Source organism: Haliotis cracherodii, unplaced genomic scaffold (genome assembly GCF_022045235.1).
Source record: "Haliotis cracherodii isolate W230 unplaced genomic scaffold, xgHalCrac1.p SCAF_10, whole genome shotgun sequence".
Taxonomy (NCBI): domain Eukaryota; kingdom Metazoa; phylum Mollusca; class Gastropoda; order Lepetellida; family Haliotidae; genus Haliotis; species Haliotis cracherodii.
The window spans coordinates 41,713,931-41,734,953 of NW_027266265.1; the positions used below are offsets into that span (position 1 = coordinate 41,713,931).

General features: G+C 38.6%; 1 protein-coding gene across 6 annotated transcripts in view; it reads left to right on the top strand.

Annotated features, from left to right (window-relative positions):
* The window catches only part of LOC139454392 (uncharacterized), a 195,254-nt gene that overhangs the window by 140,052 nt on the left and 34,179 nt on the right, over window positions 1-21,023 (top strand). For 4 of the 6 annotated variants that reach the window (XM_071236057.1, XM_071236063.1, XM_071236060.1 and 1 more), the window contains one exon: window positions 16,157-16,351. The gene's annotated coding sequence lies outside the window, so the exon portion shown is untranslated. Of the gene's footprint in view, window positions 1-15,917; window positions 16,036-16,156; window positions 16,352-21,023 lie in introns of those variants that run through there. The other 2 variants (XM_071236061.1, XM_071236058.1) reach the window with 2 other exon arrangements.

A 21,023-nucleotide genomic window follows, 5' to 3' on the forward strand; every position in this document is an offset into this window, starting at 1 on the left:
TATTTCATTCTTTCGACCATAGGACTTCATCGATTGAATATTAAAGAGTTTACATGTGATATTTGTGAATGTTTTTCATTTAATTCTTTCGTTTTTGCGACCACACCAGCTGTTTAATAAAGAGCTGTTTTGCCTTTTGCGCCAAGTGGAATCTCTTTCGGCGGGTAATGGACTCTGGTTGTTCTCTGGTGTTGAAGTTTAATACATATAACGATAGAATGGCTGGCATTTTAGTGTTTTGTCTTTTGAATCAAAATCAGATGAATATTTGAAAGTCACGTTTATATACAACGAAAGGACTATTTTGCATCTTAGTGTTTATTCTTTGAGCGCCACGTTTACTTACTTAGACATGAATATACTCAACGTATCTGCGGGTGCATATTGTCTGAATATAGCAAATGGTAGATAAGGTTGAAGTTTCAAAGAGGTGTTCTTTCAAGACTAGGCCACCTATATCTGATTATTCGATTTACAAACAAAATTGTTGTTTTTCAAAATAATGGAGTTTTTTTATATATTTTGTAATAGAACTGTTCAAGAATCCATATTGACAGTCGGCGATTATTTTGATTCACGTGAAGCATTGATGTGTATTTCATTAAGTAATAGAAGAAAGGTCTTTCATAACAACTTTCCTTGTCTGTAGGTACTTGGAGATAATCAAATGATGTTAGGTGTGGCGGTGTGAAAATATTAAAATATTGCATTTTTTTATGAGCCCATATTGCATTTTTTTATGAGCCCATTTTAAAGTTTCAATTTCTATGGAGGTAGAAAACTATTAGACTTGTAAGAGGTTTCGAATGAAAAGCGATATAGCAGAGATGTAGAGAAGTGGAAAGTGGAGAACCCTTTAGTGTTTGGATCTAAATTGATTGGCCATAACACAGCAGTACCGGGGCGATGGTTGATATTTCCCCTTGAAGGAATATCGCACTTGAATACTTTCAAAAATGCGGAAGTCCTTTGACATGGCCTTTGAATATCTTTTTGGATGGTCAATGTTTCATTCCGAGCAACATCCCCAGCTTCTACATACGTAAGGAATTCGTAGTGTCTCAATTACTGCATTTGGCTCAGAGATACAACATTTTAAGTATAGAATGTTTCCGTTTGATTACCATGGCGGGACTGTAGCAGTATGCAGACTTTGCTAGCAATGGCCTCGAAGACGGTTAAACAGAAGTTTAGAAGTGGTATTGCTTGAGTGTTGGAACTAAATTGATTAAAATATACCTCGTGAGAAACTGACACTTCGAATTGGAATTTGATTGACAGTGAAGCAGGTTTTCAAATATGGCTTTGATAAGTTTGGACGTTATTCTATAACAAGCATTAGGAGCTGCGCGGATGATGACAAGGGGCCAGGCCAGGGTGTGGAAGGCTGACACTGTTGACATTTCTCCGCGTTATTTGATCAGTGAGTGAGTGAGGAATGGGGGGGGGGGGGGGGGGGCAGCAGTTTTATTTTGTCGTTGCTGTCTCTAAATTTGATTATTGTAGGACACAATTCCATTCTTACGACTTTCTTGTTTTATAATATTTGAGTATGAATCGTTAACCGTCAACGTCAACTCAAAGAAACAAGTTCTCGCCAATGACGTGAATTATTTATTTGTGTAAAATAAATAACAAATAATGCAATCGCGTTTATCATGATCAATAGCTTACATAATTGGGTAATTTGCAGTCGTACTCAAATAGCGTACAGTACCTGTGTTTGTTCTGCAGTTAATCTATGCCATTTGTAAAGGCAAACACACTAATGTAAGGGAGTTGTTTCAGTGATAAAACTGGCTTATTTGTTGTTTTTTGTCACAGTTTGCGTTTTCTGATGGCAATTGAACAAAGTCAGCAATTTAGCCAAAACAAGTCGCAACGCATGTTCTTAATAAATAATAGAATTGTTTCTTGTGTCCAAACATAATTTTCATGCGTATGAAAAAACTGTCAACGAAATGTATGTCATCAAAATAGAAATCTGTAATCTGAATTTGAAAGTCTTCCGTATTATGATGAAACATCTGTCATGGTGGTGGTAGTGATATAGAAACTTACAATTTCGTCACGTTAGCAAATATTAGCATCGATTATACTACACTCAAAGACCGTCCCAATCCATATGTCCATCCTGATATTATATTGCATGCCAATACACCCAACCACACAAGCAGTGTTCCATCAGCCCCATAACCCAGCCGTCATGATGACGTCATCATTTTAATGGTGGCGTTACATAATCCAGACTAGCCCAGCTAAGATTATCTCAACCACTAGACCCAAGGACGCGCTCCCTGCGTCGTAAGTCCACTCTTATGCTCGGATCAATTACTGTCTCCCTAGGGATACGGCTCTATGTCTCTTCCCTGCCTGCGACAAGGCAAAAACATGGCCGAGCTGCATGGAGGGCGCTGTTTGTATTAATGGTCACGTGGTGTGAAAACATGGCGGAGTGGTACATGGGTGGTGTTTGGACTCCAGTCACGTGGCATGACTCCCCAAACTCGCCCTCCTTCACATTGAGCGATATTAATGATTTCGGCCTTGTGTTAGCGTGATGGAGACAGCGAGGTGCCTTCGAGGTGTCTGGCCGTGAACGGTTTGTCGGTGACCAGCAGAGAGTATGTAGCACACCGATATGTCACTTCAGAGATTATGCGTACAACTGGACCAGTACCTCCATATGTTGATATCCTAAAGAAGGACCATGATCCTATTATGGTCCACATTATGATCCACATCCTTCCAATGTAAGCGCCAAAACCCCTTCCACAATCATAGGTGAGGTGAGTAGTCCTGCACCATGACCGTGGAATATATTTATTTACCAATTTATGAAAAAAAAATAATCTAGAAATGCATACAAAAGCAAGTCTAGCCAGCTCAAGCTACCTCTATTCCACAGCATAGGGATTTTTTTATTTTTTTTAGAGTCAAGAAGGATATTGTGTAATATAAGATTTCAGAGACTAGTTTAGTGAGGTGAGGTGAAATGGGGTTTAACGTCGCGTCCATGTTATTGCACTTATGTAGCGACGTGCATGCACGTGTGTGTGTGTGTGTGTGTGTGTGTGCCCGGACCGATGCCGATTTATAGTGCTAGCTCACTGAGATACCATGCCGCAGTTTAACATGAATACCCACTCAGACACAGTATACTGACTCCGAGCCCACCAGTCCTTGTTTTAGCCCCTTATGCCGAGCGCCAGACAGGGTGACAACAAGTACCATCTTTTAACGTCTTTTGGTATGACGCGGCCGGGGATCAAACCCATACCTTCCGCTCTCTGGGCGGACGCTCTACCACTAGACCACGGAGGCGGTCCTCCACAATCATAAGAAATATCCACCAAGAGAAGACTCCGCTGTACGATTCCGACTATATCATGAACATATGCTTATGAATCACTATAAAAACAGTGACGACACCAGGTGTTAGACCCGGTATCCTTATGCAGTCAACGGCAAGACTTAGCAATAGGTGCAATATGGTCTTTTTTAGATTAGGGTTACCTTAAATTAGAGAACTATCTGTAGCATGAATGTGGGTTAGCAGACAGAAAAACGTATTCAATGAACAACTCAAACAAACTTGTGAAAAGCGCCCTACCCAACATAATGAATTTTTGTCAGTTTAAATGACCTAGACATTAAAGAATAGATCGTTAATAAATGCAAGAGACGAATAAACGTATACAGAAAATGTGGTCATTATATTCACCCGTCAGTGAAATGAACATTTGAATCTCGTGATTTCTCCCAAACCACGTTATTGTCTCGCGAGACAGCGACCCCTGCCACGTAGCTTGGGGGCTCTCCTCCATGGTGTCTGACCAAACCAATACCAGAAAATGAAGCACAACTTGAGAACTCCATAAATCGACGTTCAACATTGCTATAGACATAAGCAGAGGCCATCCTAGTGCTGCACCGTGACTGTGGAATTTATATGTTTTTGGTAAAAACATTTACTGAAAGCCTAGGCAAGTCTAGATAAAACTAACCAAGTCTAGTTTGCTTGATTTCACAATGAAACAGCAGAACAATAAAGAGAAAAAAATAAGAAATTTTTTTTTTTTTATTTCAAAGAAGAAAAAATATTTTTATTATTTCAAAGACATGTTTTCATTGACTAAGTGTTAGTTTAAGGCCATTCTTCTACACACGGCTACAAATATGTTCGCTCAGTGGTATCTGATCTGTATGGAAAATAAAAACTTCCATTATGTTTATGGGTTTCTTTTAGCCGTTTTGAAAAGGTGTGCTGTACAGACATACTTACACTCTCAAGCCCAGATCATGTTTATCTTCAGCTTCCCGCTGCCCCGATTTATTTTAAATTGGATGATAAACTGTTTTGGCTATGTTCTCGCACGACCTTAAATTGATATTTAAGTCCGCAGTTCACAAAGGAGGTGTAAATCGTTCCTTGTAAAAATGGCTCCAAATATCGCTATTTTTGTTCCCATCTGTGTGGGAGAATTTAAAGAATTTTCAAAATTAACATACAACGTACGTATTATTGGCACACAGGTGATAGTAATTTCGCAGAATGGTTATATATTGCAACACTGACAGAAACCCATAAGCCCCAATAAAAAAAACATTTTGAAGCAAAGGTAGAGTCGTAAAGAGTAATTCGCTGAAAAGGCCAGAAATTGGAATATGGTTATTATGCCCTTTCCTCTTATCTCGCCATCAACTCTCTTTTATCTCCCTCCGCGACATTCTCTCAAAGTACGTTCCTGGAGTATGAGAGGTCATAACGGCCTTGCGTTTCTTGAGGATCTTAAAGGAGAGCGTTCCATGCAAAAAGTGACCACTCAAATACTCCCTCTCGGAATCAAGGCTTAGCCTTGTGGCGAGGGACGTGCCGAAACTGATATTGTCTGTCAAAATGCAACAAAAGCAGGGCGAAAGGTTAAAAACTGAATTTTAAGGTCTCGTTGCGGTGTAGCGAGTGCCTGTCGACATGCAGAATGTGTTACCCTTTAGGGGAGAACAGATGTATCTTACATATCTACACGTGTTTATTTACTTATTCTTATCATCAATCTCGGACCACGCTGATATGACTTGCCTTTGTTTAGAGTAGCAGCATTCTGTGTATATAGCTAAATGTAAGAGTATACAAGAACGTGCTTCCGTTAGAGCGCTGTCATTTTTTATGTTAAAAACAGTGAGTTTCGTGTTAACCACAAACTCCTTTTTCTTCCCCCATGCGGGAATATTACAAATCGTGTGTCTTCTATAATGTATAATATAATATTTTAATTTTAGAATTTGATGTTATAAGTCTATTTGAATTGATTAGAAAAGAAAAGAATAGAAATGATTTATCATTTATGATTTATGAAATGCGAGAAGCCATTTGTTATGAAAGTGGGAGCAAGGGTGTCCTATTCGTCTACGGCGCTGCGTTTCGCTATTCAGAGTTGCGTCCCTCGGGCACGCCAGGAACTTAAGACTGTTCGAATATTGTCAAATGACTGACAACACAGAGGTAGGGCTTACATACGAGGTTTTCGTCAAGTAAGAGCAGGTCTGGACCCAAGTTACTTTTTTCATTGGGGGCTTTATCCGTTAAGATTTTACACGTGTTGTGAAACGTTCATCGGAGACCAAAGATTCCTCCTTTGGTCAGATCGGACCTTTTTGCTCAATAACTAAAGTTTGTGTTATACTTGTTATTAGTTCAAAACTGTTATTAGAAAGAAGAACAAACTTCTAGTCAGAACAAATTCGACACCATTGATAAACAAACATTCCCCTTTCTTTGACATTTGACATTTTCAGTGAGCCCAGTTAAAAGTACTCGTCCATTTGACGTTTGAATATCTTCTCACGATTTGTTTGTTTGTTTGTTTGTTGTTCAACGCCAAACTTAAGCTATCTGACGGCGGTCTGTAAGTAATCGAGTTTGGACCAGACAATCCAGTGGTCTACGCAACCGGAATACGATGACATGCTTCCACCAAGGCAGCTAGCCTGACCACCCGATCCCCTTAGTCGCCTATTACGACAAGCATTGGTTGCTGAAGACCTATTCTAACTCGGATCTTCACGGGTTGTTCCCAACGAAAGGCCACATGTGTGTAATAGAGCCCATATGCAGGTGCGCGTGTTTCATACACATAAATATGACCTTATGCGCGTGTAGTATATAAGAAGAAACTTTCCATAGTCACGGGCATGTATAAGCAAATAATGAGCACTGTACATCTCCCATCCGGCCTATTGTAGTCAGGTGACATTTAAGTGATGAAGCTGGCAAGAGACACGTGGGCCCCCATCGCTACTAAGTGGGGTAGTTGTTACACTATGCCGTGTGAGTAGGTGAGCAACAGAGAATAGAAAAGGTTTCTGGGTATGGTAAAGGGCACGTTTGAACGCTTCTTGAGTTTTTATTATGCTACGTGTGATCTGGGGTCCGGTGTAAATTTCGCGTTTTGTAAAACACAACGTCACTGGGCACATTTTTATAGAATGAGGAAAGGCAACAAATTATTTTTATGTTTTAAGGATTGTTGGAAGAATGGTAACTTGATGTTTTCTAAACTATTATTTAATTATGTTACAGGCATAAAAAGAAATATCGGTAACTTAATATTTTCTAAAATACTATTTAATGTATTGAAAATTGGTACAGTACAATCTCATTAAAATCAGATCCTAGTCCTGGATGTTGCTATGTGTAGCGGTAGCGAGCACCAAGATCGGATTTTAATGAGATTGTGTAAGTCGTTCGGGTTAGTGGGGGGTGCGGGGTTGGCCGGTGCTCATAATTCGGAAAAGAATAATATGTAAATGTTCGTTAGACTTATAATAAAGTGTCGCTTGGCACTTCGTATGATTCATAACAATAAAAAAAACTATTTTGAAGCAATAATATTGTACGTTTCATGTTGGGCCATGTAGAACAGCAGGTTGTGCGTTTGCTTGTCACGCAGAAAATCCGAATTCAAATTCCCTCGGGGTGATTCTAAATCGGTGTTAACGTTGTTTACCCGCCCCTTGAATATGCAAACCGGACCTTGCACTATAACATTTTCCAGTATTCCATTTGGTATCTGCTATATTTAAATCAAATGGGATATTTGTTACGTGGCTAGAAGTTCACTTCATCAACTAAATATAATGCACTTAATTATTCAGTTTACACGAGAGCTAAATATCATCTCCCGCCATTTATGTACCACAAGGTACAATAACGACTGAAAGGGCTTCCTGAACTTGAGTCGACCCACGTGCTGCGGGCTATTACAGAATACACTATAATACTGTTACCCTATATCTTAAAAGCATTTCTTCCAAGAAAACCGGTTCGCCAATGACATCAAACACCATAAGAGGAATCCTAATTATGTTGACGTCCTTTTTACTGAAAGCTAGTTCCTTTCATATTATTTGGATAAAATTCAATCCTCTGTATTATCCCTCCCGTAACATTTGCAGCAAAAGCGTAAAAAATCTACTAGTTTCGACGCCACGGTCCTATTGACGTTGTTCGGAACAATAGGATTGGACTTGAGCAAGCTATTAAGATATTGCTGATCCCCTTTCCAAATTCCTGACTCGGAGCTGAGATGACAATGCTTATGGTCTAGTAACGAGAGATAAGACGCGGCGCTTAATACCAACTTAGAGTAATAATGATAACAGCTAACATAACTCGATAGTTCCATTGCCGCGAGGGACGGCTCGCGGAACCAGTGGCCTTTTGCTGTCGCGTTCACTCTCTTCTTGTTGTAATTAGCATGGTAATCCTAATGTTACACGTGTCTCACAAGACCCTGTAGCTTACATGAAAATCGAAACTTTAAGTAAGTTTCCCGACAGGGAATTGGGTTGTCGCGTGAAAGCGAATTCCAAATTCCACACACGGAGAGACCTGGCCACGCGAGACTTGGAATCCGGTTTGAGGTTCCCGCGAGACTTGAAGTACGAGACTACCGACAGCCATTTTGAACCCCTTTGGCACCCGTTGTGATGTATCAAAACAGAAAAGTCAATTTTGCTTTTATGGAACGTGGAATGTAGATACCATTCCAAATTTATTTCGTGTTTTCCACACCAATGGAGAATGCTAATTTCCGCGACACCCAGAGAAATTGCCTCAAGCCACTGCAATAACCAAATATCGCAGTCACGAACCCAGGAGAATAATCCCGCGTGTTCTGTTTCTTGACGAATTCAGACTCGTAAGAGAACATAAAGAAACTACCAAAAAAATCGATTTATATCTTCCGTTGGGCTCATCCCAAGTCTTCGTCAATACCGTATGTTTGCAAAGACACATCCTCAAGTATTTCTTATATTAGGTTAGTACAGAGGAACACGCCGTTACATTATTTGCAGGAAATGATTGCAAGACTTCGAATTGAAAAGGTCTCAAGTGTGCGTTTTAACTAGACGATAACAACACGTCGTAACGCTATAGGTGGCGCTATAACTTCATGCACGTGCGATGTGTAAAAACTATGTTGCACGTGCGTTGTACCAAGGTGTGAAGATCGTAATTATCAGATCGGTTCCAATATTACGAAGGCAGGGCGGAGTTCTTTGGAAGCAGTGTTTTCATGTCGTCTTTGTATGTTTACTCTAATCATGGATTTGTTAGTGTGTTCTGTGTGTTAAGTGCTCATAAGATTGCATGGTGTCTGTAAAGTGTCAAGTGTGTAAACTGTTTGAAAAGTATTATTTCAGTAAAACTGTCCATTATCATGGTAGATTTATATAAGCACACATAATCCCTATTGATGCTGGGATTCTAGGTATACGTGACATCGACAGTAATTTATTGATAAGTAACAGTGAGCGATTATTGCTAAACCGCATCAGCAACCCTGCAGCTATTCTTGGGATAAGTAACCCATGTGAACTAAATACACATCAATTACCCATGTTTACTTTTAAATATAGTTTCTCAAACAGACTCGGAAGCCAACATATCCGAAATCTGCCAAGCAAGACTCATGTACTTTGGCAAGGGTCTCATGCCATGAAAATGATTCTCTTGGTTCCTCTCTAATATGTCCTAAAAGACCGGGGGTGAGAGGTCTGTCATTGTGTCACGCAAAAAATAGCCATCCAATGAAATTACTCTAATGAGCGAGAAACATTTTGAGCTTAGAGACCGGAAAGCCGAGGCGAGGACGGCGAATAGGCCGATGGATATTTATCCCAAAAGAATGGAGAAATGATATACTGGATAATCGAGGGTTCATAGTATGTGTAGGTGCGCAGCCTTTGACGACTGGTCCAACCACACAAACCTTTTTCACTCATAATGTAAATAGAATAAGAAATTTGATGCAATAATTAGTTTTCAAAATAGTATATAAATTTTATTATAAACAATTCTGCTCATGATATTCACCAGGTACCAGTGACACTGAAGTTGTAAATGTAAACAGAATAAGGAATTTGCCACTTACTGTGAATCTTATTATACTTTTGTTGCTCCTGTCAAACAGGATATAGAAAATAATATTCGTACTTTATTGCAAAAGCGATATGAAAGTACAACTGTCTGTCTATCTGAGGCTGCTCTTATCAGATATGTATATCAGGCTCGTGTGTATCTCTCTTGGGATGAGATTGTTCTCGGGTTTTATCCAAATAAGATACAGCCACCATTCCGTCTGGCGAAAGCATTGGTGGTTTAAGGCTTGAAGAACGTCTTAATACCACTTCCCGTATAAATCCCCGAACGTGCATGGATATGTCGCTTGTAATTATTATATGTATTAATTTGGACTGATTAATCCAGGTTTCACCCCAGATCGCAACGCTAACCATCGTTTCTATGGTTACTAAAGCGTAATGAAGTTCTGCTGCCCTGTTGATGAAATTCACAACATGAATTTATTTTGAACTGACAACTATCTGTCAACACTACAAGCATCACTAATTACCACATTTCACACTGTCACCTTACATCCGGGTCCTGCTCGTGTTTATGCACAGTAAAAGAGGGTTCTGGTTTTAATTAATCCCACCACTTGACGCCAAAGGCGTTCGTATACATGATTCGTTACAGCGTGTTTACTTTATGTAAAACGCGAACTCGAGTTTACAGCCCTTGATGGAAGATTCGTGTTCAGGAATTTTCCGTATCTCTTGAAAGTATTTTCGGGCTGTTTTGTGCATTACCTAGTTTTATTTAGAACAGATGGAAAAAGTGAAGCATTTTTTATAGACCTTCAATTTCATTTCCGCGCGATGAGTATCTGAAGCTATAAAGAAGTTTTTATTTGGTAGTTCTGGGAGCGGCATATAACGTTTGTTTATAGAGCGTTTCATGGCGGGTCTTTGCTTGTAGAGTATATCCCGTTTCCTCATGACCCTCGAAAACAATATTCTAGCCGTAGGTCACAACATGATACAAAGGAGTTGTACCAATATGGCGTATCTTGCCGCTGTCAACTGTGAACGCTTTAACTACGCGGCTTCTCAAACGCCCCAAGCCAGAAGAATTATGAAATATTGGGCCGAAAGGTATCGTGCATTCACGCTGGTCTCCGTTGACGAAGAATTGGCCCTGAATTGGCCTGGATTTGCACCGACATGACATCGACACATGTTAGCACCCGTCACAACTCAGTGTATGAAGAGTTATGCCCCTTGATTCAGATTCCGACGTGAATTTCAGGTACCGTTATTGTTGTACATCTTCTATATCTTACGTTCAGTAACCAGGATAAATAATAACATGGTCTTGATTTGATACCTATAGTCCTAAATCTGAATTAATGGTTTTAATAAAATAGTCTTCACGATGCTAGTTGCAATTTCGGATTTGTCCTATTTTGAAACGTGGCCACATGACAGGATTGATGACAACGCTTCAACGTATATATGACGGCGTCACGGCGGTCTGTAAATAATCGAGTCTGGACCAGAAAATCCAATGATTGACACCCAGAGCATCGATGTACGCAATCCGGATGCGATGACATGCACCAACCAAGTCAGCGAACCTGTATAGTAGCTTTTTACGGCAAGCATGAGTTGTTGAAGACCTGTTCTGCCCCGGATCTTCACGGTTCTAACCTTGATTGTTAGCTCATGTTAACCGATTCACGTCATAATTCGGTTGACCTAAGTTGCCCATATACCTAATGAACCCCTGGGGTGCCATACCCCGGTAGCATCCCCCAAGTGACGTCATCGTTAAAGCTAATTCTTTTCATTTATTGATTCAGTCCTGAACAAAAGCATTTTAATGAATACCTTTAACTAGGTATTAATATTATATATGTATACTGATAAGCGTCAGGAAAAGGTAAATGTCAATTGTTTATATTAATATTTTAGGAGCAATAACATGGGCGGATACAGCTTTTTTGAAAAGGGGGGGTGCACAATCAAGATCTATTTATTGTCTTTGGTGGTAATTTACACAGAAATAAAGATTTTTTTCGAAATAAAAAGGGGGGTGCGCACCCCCGCACACGCACACACACACACACACACACACACACTCTCTCTCTCTGTACCCGCCCATGAATAATAATACTTTGGTAATGATTATGCATATCCGTTTGATGTTCATCGCGTTATTTTGAACGTTTTTGTTTCACATGAATAATTAAGTAGAACAGGAACAATGGCAGCTTTTTCAAGAAATGTAATGCTTGTTAACCTCTTATAGCTGTGTAATATAGCAATACACATATAGGTCATGTGTTTTACCTTTCTCCTGGACGCCATTTTGTAATATATATACGAGGTTGCATTTTATACGTTTTATTTCATATCCTGACCGGGGTATGCTTAGTTAACACTAGTTAACTCAGGCTGAATCTTGTCAGCCTTGGTTGCCAGACATGTTGTTTTGCTTTTGTTTGTTTGTTTGTTTGTTTGTTTGTTGTTTTAACGCCGCACTCAGCAATATTCCAGCTAAATCCTAACACAGGTTGACCCATTTGGCTCGAATTTTAACAATCGGACACACGTTGTGGTAACGTGATTTTTTAATATATATCTATGGTTAAGAATTATAACTACATAATTGATAGTACTGCACATCCTGTTTTTATTGATCGGGTGATAATATATGAACATAGCAGTAGTTGAGTTATTTTCTGTTTCACAGTGTATTAAATAGCAATATCCTAAAAAAATCATCACCATTTCCATTTACGTTGGCGCCAGAGCGGTATACACTTATTCGTGAATATTTAACCCGCGCTTATCGGAGCCTTTTACACATGTATTTAAAAGGTTATGTCAGCGTGGATAGCTCTTTGAGTACATTTATAATGAAATATATGAAATCTTGCTCTTAGGCTGAAGGGTCGTCGATATGAACTGAAATGAATCACCAGGTCGTCGAAAATATCCCAACTGTCGATTGTGTCTGCTGTGGACATAATATATTACTTCGAATTCTTCAAGACATATATTTGTATATAGAAATGACAAACGGCAGGTAAATATGATCATTTAGAACCTACAATGGTGAAATTGCCACATCAATAAACTACATATGTTAGCGTGTGCAACGTTGCGAGTTATTGATGACGTGCATGGTATTAATGTATACATCACGTTGAGAGAACGATGAATGCATGTGAAACGACATTGCCTTTAGGTTAAAAAACATGATATATTATATTCTTGCAAAGATAACTGATGGGAAATATATATTAATACTTCGTCAGATTCAGGGTACGGATATGACGTTCATCTCTGAAAAAATAATATTGATCCTCCATTCCATATATACACGGTCATGATGTCAATCACTGGATGGTCTGGTCCAGACTCGATTATTTACAGACTGCCGTCATATGGCTGGAAGATTGCTGAGTTCGGCGCTAACAACAAACAAACAAACAAACATATATACACGTGAGAAAAGGTACTACTTATTTCCATATGTCCCGAATTCCATGTTTCTTTTGGATTTATCTACATTAGAAATGGGAGAGGGGGGTGGGGGGGGGGGTAGCGGAATACAGCGGGACTAACTTATTGTTCTGCTTAATTTACCACTTTAGTGTTCAAATCGAAATAAATCTGTGATACTGTATACCAGATCATCATATTCACATTTATATGATAACGACAGTCGTCATAAAATCTGATATTGCCCTCGTTAACGAATAAAAAATACTGTCTACTTAATGTCTCTGTGGTATGGCAATTGCTGTACTGTATGTTCACAGGTGATCAGAATTGCAGATGTGCATTGGCTGCCATTCGCTCGAACCTTTCTGTGTATGTGGGTATTTCGAGTAGAATGTGTATAGTTCCCGATAGGAAGGCTAAACACCGATTTTATTGGTGTAGACCCCCACCATGTTAGGACCTAGGAGGGGTCATTTTATTTAATAGATAATTTGTTAACTATCAGTTTCATAATTTGTGGGGGAAAAACAAATTTACTCCTAATAGAGTAACGCAGCGCTATAAACTTGATCATACATGCAGCCGAACCAGCCTCTGTAATCTCCCGTTACAGTATTCCATATGCTGCCTCGAAGTTCAGTGGAGACTAGATAATTCCCCAATTACATATTGCAGCAAGTTAAGTCTTATTGTTAACGATAAAATGACACAAGGCTGGAATGACGGGAGCGGGGATCTAATTGTTGTTTACTGCCCTGGTGGTCTATAAAATGCCCATGATTATCGTGATTACCGGGTAATTATCGTCAGGTTGCGGAAACTGTAGAAGAAACACAGATAATGTGCTGCAATTACTTCAGCCTACGGTTGGTCGTAGCTGTTGGTTAAGTCACGGAAACTGGTAGCCTCTGATTTGTTATAGTAATATATATGTTGTAAAGGAAATAACTGCATTATGATTTTTGATATGGGATGATTCTTACCTTTGATGAATAATTAAATGTCTTTAGTCGTTTTCAATAAAACTATTATTAAATAGTCTTAGCGGAAAGCTGAAGTCGTTCCGTTTGTCATACAGTCTTGTGGAGAATTTGTTTATGCATGCAATTAAAATTGGAGGGCTATTTGAGTCTTACCTCACTTTAAATAGAAAACACTATAATGTGATATAAATGAGCCTCATTTTGGAGCTATTATAGAGAATAAAAGTATATACAAATCATAATATTTTTAATCTTTCAAATGAAATATGGAATAAATTTACATAAAATAAAGAAACTAGAAATTATGAATACTTTAACTCTGATGTAACTGATGGGCATCACTGTCAGATAGAAATCGTATTTCAATCAGTTTATTCGTGTCAAGTCGTGTCACATGCATATGACCTGTGGTTGGTTGGTTGGTTGGTTTGTTGTTTGACGCCGCACTCAGCAATATTCCAGCTATATGACGGCGGTCTGTAAACAATCGAGTCTGGACCAGACAATCCAGTGATTGACATCATGAGCATCGATCCACGCAATTGGGATACGATGACATGCATCGACCAAGTCAGCGAGCCAAGACCACCCGATCCCGTTAGTCGCCTTTTACGACAAGCATAGTCGCCTTTTACGGCAAGTATGGGTTGCTGAAGACCTATTCTACCCCGGAATCTTCACGGGTCCATATGACCTGTGATACGACCAGCAATGTTTGTGTCGACAAAGAGAAGGATATCGAAGTCTTTGTGAATTTTTACTCTTTGAAATGTAGGATGTCTACAACTCTACACATGCTAAAACCTTTAAATGGATTCATAATAGCGGATAAAAGTGACATCTTGACTATTTGATTTTTCACGTTTTCTCCTTTAGGTTTATATTTTTATTTAACCAGAAACCTGAATAGAAAGAAAGAAGGGGCGGTGGTGTAGACTAGTGGTTAAAGCGATCGCTCGCCACGCCGAAGTCCTTGGTTCGATTCCCCACATGGGTACAATGTGTGAAGCCCATTTCTGGTGTCCCCGCCATGATATTACTGGAATGTTGCTAATAGCGGTGTAAAACAATACCGATCAACTAATTCACTCAATATAAAGAATATTGGCTGTCCTTTATCGTGTTGTGCATGAAATTGCCTAACACCAAACTGACGTTACAAGTTGACTCTATGTACGATGATGTGATGTGATGATGATGTTTGTTGGTTAACGCCGGACTCAGCAATATTCCAGCTATATGATGGCCGTAAATAATCGAGTCTGGAACAGACAACCCAGTGATTGACACCATGAGCATCGATCCAGGCAATTGGGATACGATGACATGCATCAATCAAGTCAGCGAGCCTGACACACACACACACACACACACACACACACCCGATCCCGTTAGTCGCCTGACACATAGTATGGGTTGCTGAAGACCTTTTCTAACCCGGATCTTCACGGGGCCTGTAAAAATAGTAGTAGAGTCTAGTGGTAGTTTAATTATTGTAGTGGTATTATGTGATTGAGGCACATTAGTTAATCCATACAGTTTGACACGAATAAATATGTGCATGTACAATAACCACAAACATTGCTCAATAGAGCCGATATTTAAAATATCAAACTTTCAGTTTCGTACGAAAACACTGAAAATCGATAATGCGATATCATTTTTTAATGCATAAACAATAGATAGATCAACATTTAGACCAAGCAGCAATTTCTATAGGATGTGTATAGCAGATATGATATCTAGAGCTGGGCCGATTCCTTAACGCTATTCAACGTTTTCTAGCTGCAATATCTTCGTAACAGAAGCGGAGGAGAAAATCACGAAACCAGAGTTACCAGACCTAATATTTCTGTAATTAGGCAAATTTTCTTAAGCTATGTCTATTTGTGCTTCCATTGCTACTTCCAAAGCCGTTTACCTCCCCTCCACATCTCGCATCCACGGCGTAAACCGAGATGCTCCCGTGCGCACCATCCTAACGCATGTTGCAATGCTCCTATTGATCTGTGTAAAATTGTTCCGCCCTTGTGACCGACGGCACAGTCGCTCCATCCGTTCATTCATTCACATCGGTCGGCGATGTTGATTCAAGGCTCTCGTTTTATTGTGGAAAGCTCATGGTTTTCTACGATGCTTCTACATTTATTGCAGTGATGTGCGTTGATTCAAATGCAGCGCTACCGAAAGGGTATAAATATTTACGGGGTGCAATTTGGGTGTACACCTCGCACCTGTCTTGTAGTTGTGTAGGAATGGTAAGCATGGTAAAGCTTTGTCAGAACTAATGATTTTCGTTTCCTTTGTCGCAGATTTGGCCTACAGTGCCAGAATTGAACACGCGGGAATGGATACGTTTTGACATTGGAGCAAGAGCTTTTCATAAAACGGGTGAGGTCAGGCAAGGGGATTCGTTTGGAAGCAGACGACAGAAGTGGGAATGCGAGCAGCGGTGGAATTTGTAAATACAGCGATGTTGTGTCGGCCGCGGCCTGGTGCTAGTACAGGTAGGATTCTCTGCTCGTTGTGAATATGTGCGTCTGTTGATGATTAGTGGTTTGTATCATCCTTAACGTGGAAGGAAAACGAACGATTAACATTCGTAAACATTGTTCTAATTATGGGTACTATTAGATTCGACCAGGCAAGATCAGCGTTCAGACACACCTGCTCTCGCAGTGTTCAAGAGAAGAGGTCGTCTTGTGTTGGTGCGATCTTGTTCAGACCTTCATGATAATGAAAAAAAAATGGTCTTATTTTGTAACTTTGCTCTACACGTAGATCTATAGATCTACATTCCCATTAAACTTACCCTAATGTGAGCTGCGTCTACTAACACAGTATTTAGGCTACCTTATTTTCGATGTCAGAGCAGAGTTAGGAATAACATCCAGGCATGGTGGCCTAGGCTTGCCGGGCTTACAAGTACATGTACTCCAGTACCTGAGTACTAAGGCCCATTTCACCTAACACTTCATATATGATCGGAAAATTGCAGGTCTCGTAATTTGCAGTAAATGTTGGGATAGATTTTTTTCATCCATTTGAGCCTAGATCTAATAACAATGCTGCTGAAGGAAAAACTCCACAAAAACGTCATCATGATTATTCTGTACAGCTGTTGCTCAGTTGAATTTATGATTCATTAACAATTATATATTACTTCCAAACCTAGGATAGACAATACTCGACTATATAAAGAAATATTACAAATATGCAAATGTTTGTTTTTTATAGTTTCACATCTGTTTGTGAATGTTATTAAAGCACATTTCCCCCAATTTTTTGTCTGCAAGAACAGTTTAAACATGTTACACGTACTTGAAAAACATCTGAAGTCTTTTTGCCATGTTCACAATAACAATAAGCTTGTTCATAGAATAATCATTTTCTGATGGTAATAAACAGACACATGCACTAACATTATATATATATATATATAAAGATTTTATACAGTAAACTATATATATTTTAGAGATATGAAGCCCAAAAATATGTGGCAATTTTCTTTTCTAATTTTTTACTCATCTGTGAGTTATAATCATGCACTTTATCAAATGCATTCTTTCAGTCACAATAATAAGGATATTCTAAGTGTATTTCAAAGCCTAAGGGTTGATGCAGTTTGTGATTAAAAGGGCAAGGGAAACATCTTAGGACTATAGTGCCTAACTGGACTCTATGGTCAAATCACTAGAGCATTAAGCACACAGCTGTCCTACATGTACAAGGGTGCTATTGTGCAGTATGAATACTAGTATTCTTGCCTCAGTGTAGCATCAATTGGGAAGGAAGGGATGTTGTCTTTGAGGTTTTCCCCTGTACTATTTGAATTTAGTGTACCCCAAACCTCTAACGTTAACATTAGGGTTACCACAAGGTCCCCTCGACCATGCTTAATTTTGGACACTGACTGTTGTTGAGCGCACTACATTGTGCAGTACAGAAGTAGCTAGATTGTACTGGACTTGTAACTAAAGTCACCGACTGCCAGTGTTTCTGGTAATCCAGGGTATAAAACTTTAGAGTTTTTATTTTACTTTTCTGGAATGTTTTTATTAATACACTATCGTAAGGCTGAGCAAGGCAGTATTCCTTAATGCACTTGATACTGATAAGCAATATCCATGCCACTACAAATTGATAAACTATAATTGATGCCAACACTCAGTGGGGGTAACCAGGCATTAAATATCATTTCTAGCTGTTTAAAGCCAATGGATACATCATACAGGGGCTAAGTGGCCAGTGTCGGAGGGCAGTATTGAGTAACCTTTACCATGTTTATTATTAATGAGTCAGACAACCTGCTGCACTGGACAGTGTGTTTATGAGGGTTCTACCTGTCAGCATGGTCATGATGATCAGTGCTTGAAAATAAGGCTGAAAGTAATGGAATCTTGTCATAACCCTTATGTTAAAAAATGTATTTTAGGGGATCTGTAGCTCTTGGATTGAAATATTAGCGCAGTGTTGAAATTAAGGTTTCCTTAGAGTTGATCATGCTGATGCTATAGGGTATGATTCTAGGAACCCCCTAAGTCTTTAGATTTTATTATTTGGGTATATGACAAGGACTCATTCACCATATGTATTTACATGCTTAATTTCAAACACTTTTAACAGTAAACCTCAAGAACTCCAAGACCCCTTAATTTCGTACAGCTGTCATATGATAACAGAGTTTGAAATAATGTATGAAAGCCAAGGGTCTTTGTCATACTTACAATGAGGATCCAAAGGTTTATAATGAGACTACAAGATTTAAGAGCTTCTGGTATTAAAATACTGTAGTGGAAAATATCAAGGCCCCTTGAACATGTTAACCTCTTAATTTCTAACACTGTAACTATAAGGCATCTAAAATCTTCAATTCCCAGTCTCTTTTACTTGAACATTGAATAAATTGGGCTTATGTTATATAAAGAAGTATTAAAGAACCTTCTGATTTGTGTTGTCAAAACATTTATATGAAGGAAATTGCAATAATAAAATTGGAGTAAGTGAATTTAGATATTTTATCCAGCCAGTAAATTTGTTCAACTGCTGCCAAATATTTTGGCAAGACCACTAGTTGGTGGGTAATAGTTCCAAGTTCTTTTGCAAGTTCCTTCTCTCAAGTATAGTGACATTCTCTCATTTTGTTTCTTGTGATAAAGATAATGTGATCAATTATGAAAGTCAGCGAACTAATCATATTCTATTCCAGACAAGTGGAATAATCATTAACATGATCATGACATCAGTAAATTCAGAATATCATTATGTCCTCATTTCCATGCGTTCAAATTTAGTGTCACTTGGTGAAATATACATCATACAATGTATTTGGCATTTGCATGAAAAAATGTGTATCACAGTGATTTTGCTAAAGACAAATTGGCAATAGGGCATTTTCATGATTTATCCACTCTATATCATTACAAAATATCATGTATGTTCAGAACATTTTGAATGACATTCAGTCAGTGTCCTGGAAAATGAACAGATCTGAAATACTGTGTTATAAACAGAATGAACAGACTTCAGTCAGTCGTTGAAACAGAACAAAGTCTCTTTTTCATTTATCATGTTTAAATAACCTTGGTACAGTATTCCAATAAAATATGATGAAATCATTATTTTCAAACACAGTGCTTCTTATTTCACATATTATTGAAATTCTCTGGTCCTCATGTACAAAGGAAACTCCAATATGATAAAAGCCTTATTTTCTTTATGAGCTATATCAATATGTTTATGTGTCTGATACTGATTATTTATCGACCTGTGAGCATCTAGTCATTAGAATGTTGATTAAGTGGTATTTTTGGCCAGTTCTTACCATAGGAATATTTTTCTGATATATGTTTTCATAACCTTTGTCTCTTTGAGCTGAGGATTATGTTTTTCAAGCATAATGTTTTGATCCTTACCACCTTCCTGTGTTGGACGTTTTTTTCTGACTTGTCCTGGAAACAATTTAATCTCCATCTAATGTTCAGACATCTGAAGCTTTAGGAAACCAAGTCTATGAGTAGTATCATGTCATCTTATGATTAGCGACTCATTGTGGCATTGTACCTTCCATCTTTGTACTTCACAGAGAGTAAAAAGGTATCAAGCACAGTTGTTTTGTTGGGAGGGAAGTTTGGCTCAATGATTTATGACTGTAATGTGACAGACCTGAGTATTTAATTCAAAAGACCTCATTAAAATACTGATGAAATGGTAAAGAGCTTTGGCAAAGAATTTCCTTCAGTTTCTGACTCATGGCTTGATCATTACAAAATTGTATAAAAAAAGACAGCTTTTATGTTGGTCTGTGTTATCAGTAGAGGTATTCTTAACTTAAATTTTAGAGTTAAGAACTAAAACAAAAAATCTAGTGTATCATGTAATTTGTTCAGCTAATGTTAAATAATTACGCTGAAGAAAAATGTCTTGTAATCTCAGTCGAGAGATAAATGTGATATCAGGCATCTATTTTAATGCACAATAAGCTGCACACTCTGTTTGTGTTTTGAGTGATGTACACGACGATAAAAGGACTAAGCTGCAAGTTTTTTCTGGAACTTTGTACAAGACTTCCATCAGTTCCAGTTCAGTATTTGATGGAAGAAAATACCAGCCTTAGCAGGACATTGCCAGGCTAAATCACTAGTTTTTTCGCATTATCACATGGATTTGCTACTTTATTGGAAATCTGTAGTTCGGAGACTGTATGCCGGGTTTGATTCAAGATTGGAGGTTTTTAACTTGTCCCTAGCTCTCCGTATGCTATCGCTATATCAAGTAGGGCTCCAGGAATGTTTTATTAAATCTATCACAAACGTGAATGCTATCCTAGGTAGTTGTTCAGGATATCAGGGAATACTGAAAGTGGTTGTGTCAGCTTTGAAGCACTCTCCAGTGAAATTTAGTGGCCCGTTCTACATGTTCTACTGAAGTTGTTTTCACAGCAATGATGAATATCACTCTTTCAGTCACTGTGTTGAAATTTAAGTCAACCAATGTAGGATATTGGATGTAGGATTTAGCTAGGATTATTTATACTGTAGGTTTCTGAAATGACGCAAGTTCCAAATGATGTGCTGTTTCAGAAGGCTTGGTTGTGTTTCAATTTAAGCGGTTTCTTGAGTCCTTGGGGTTTACTGTTAGTGTTACCATCTCCTACTTTGGTCACTAATCCAAAGTTAA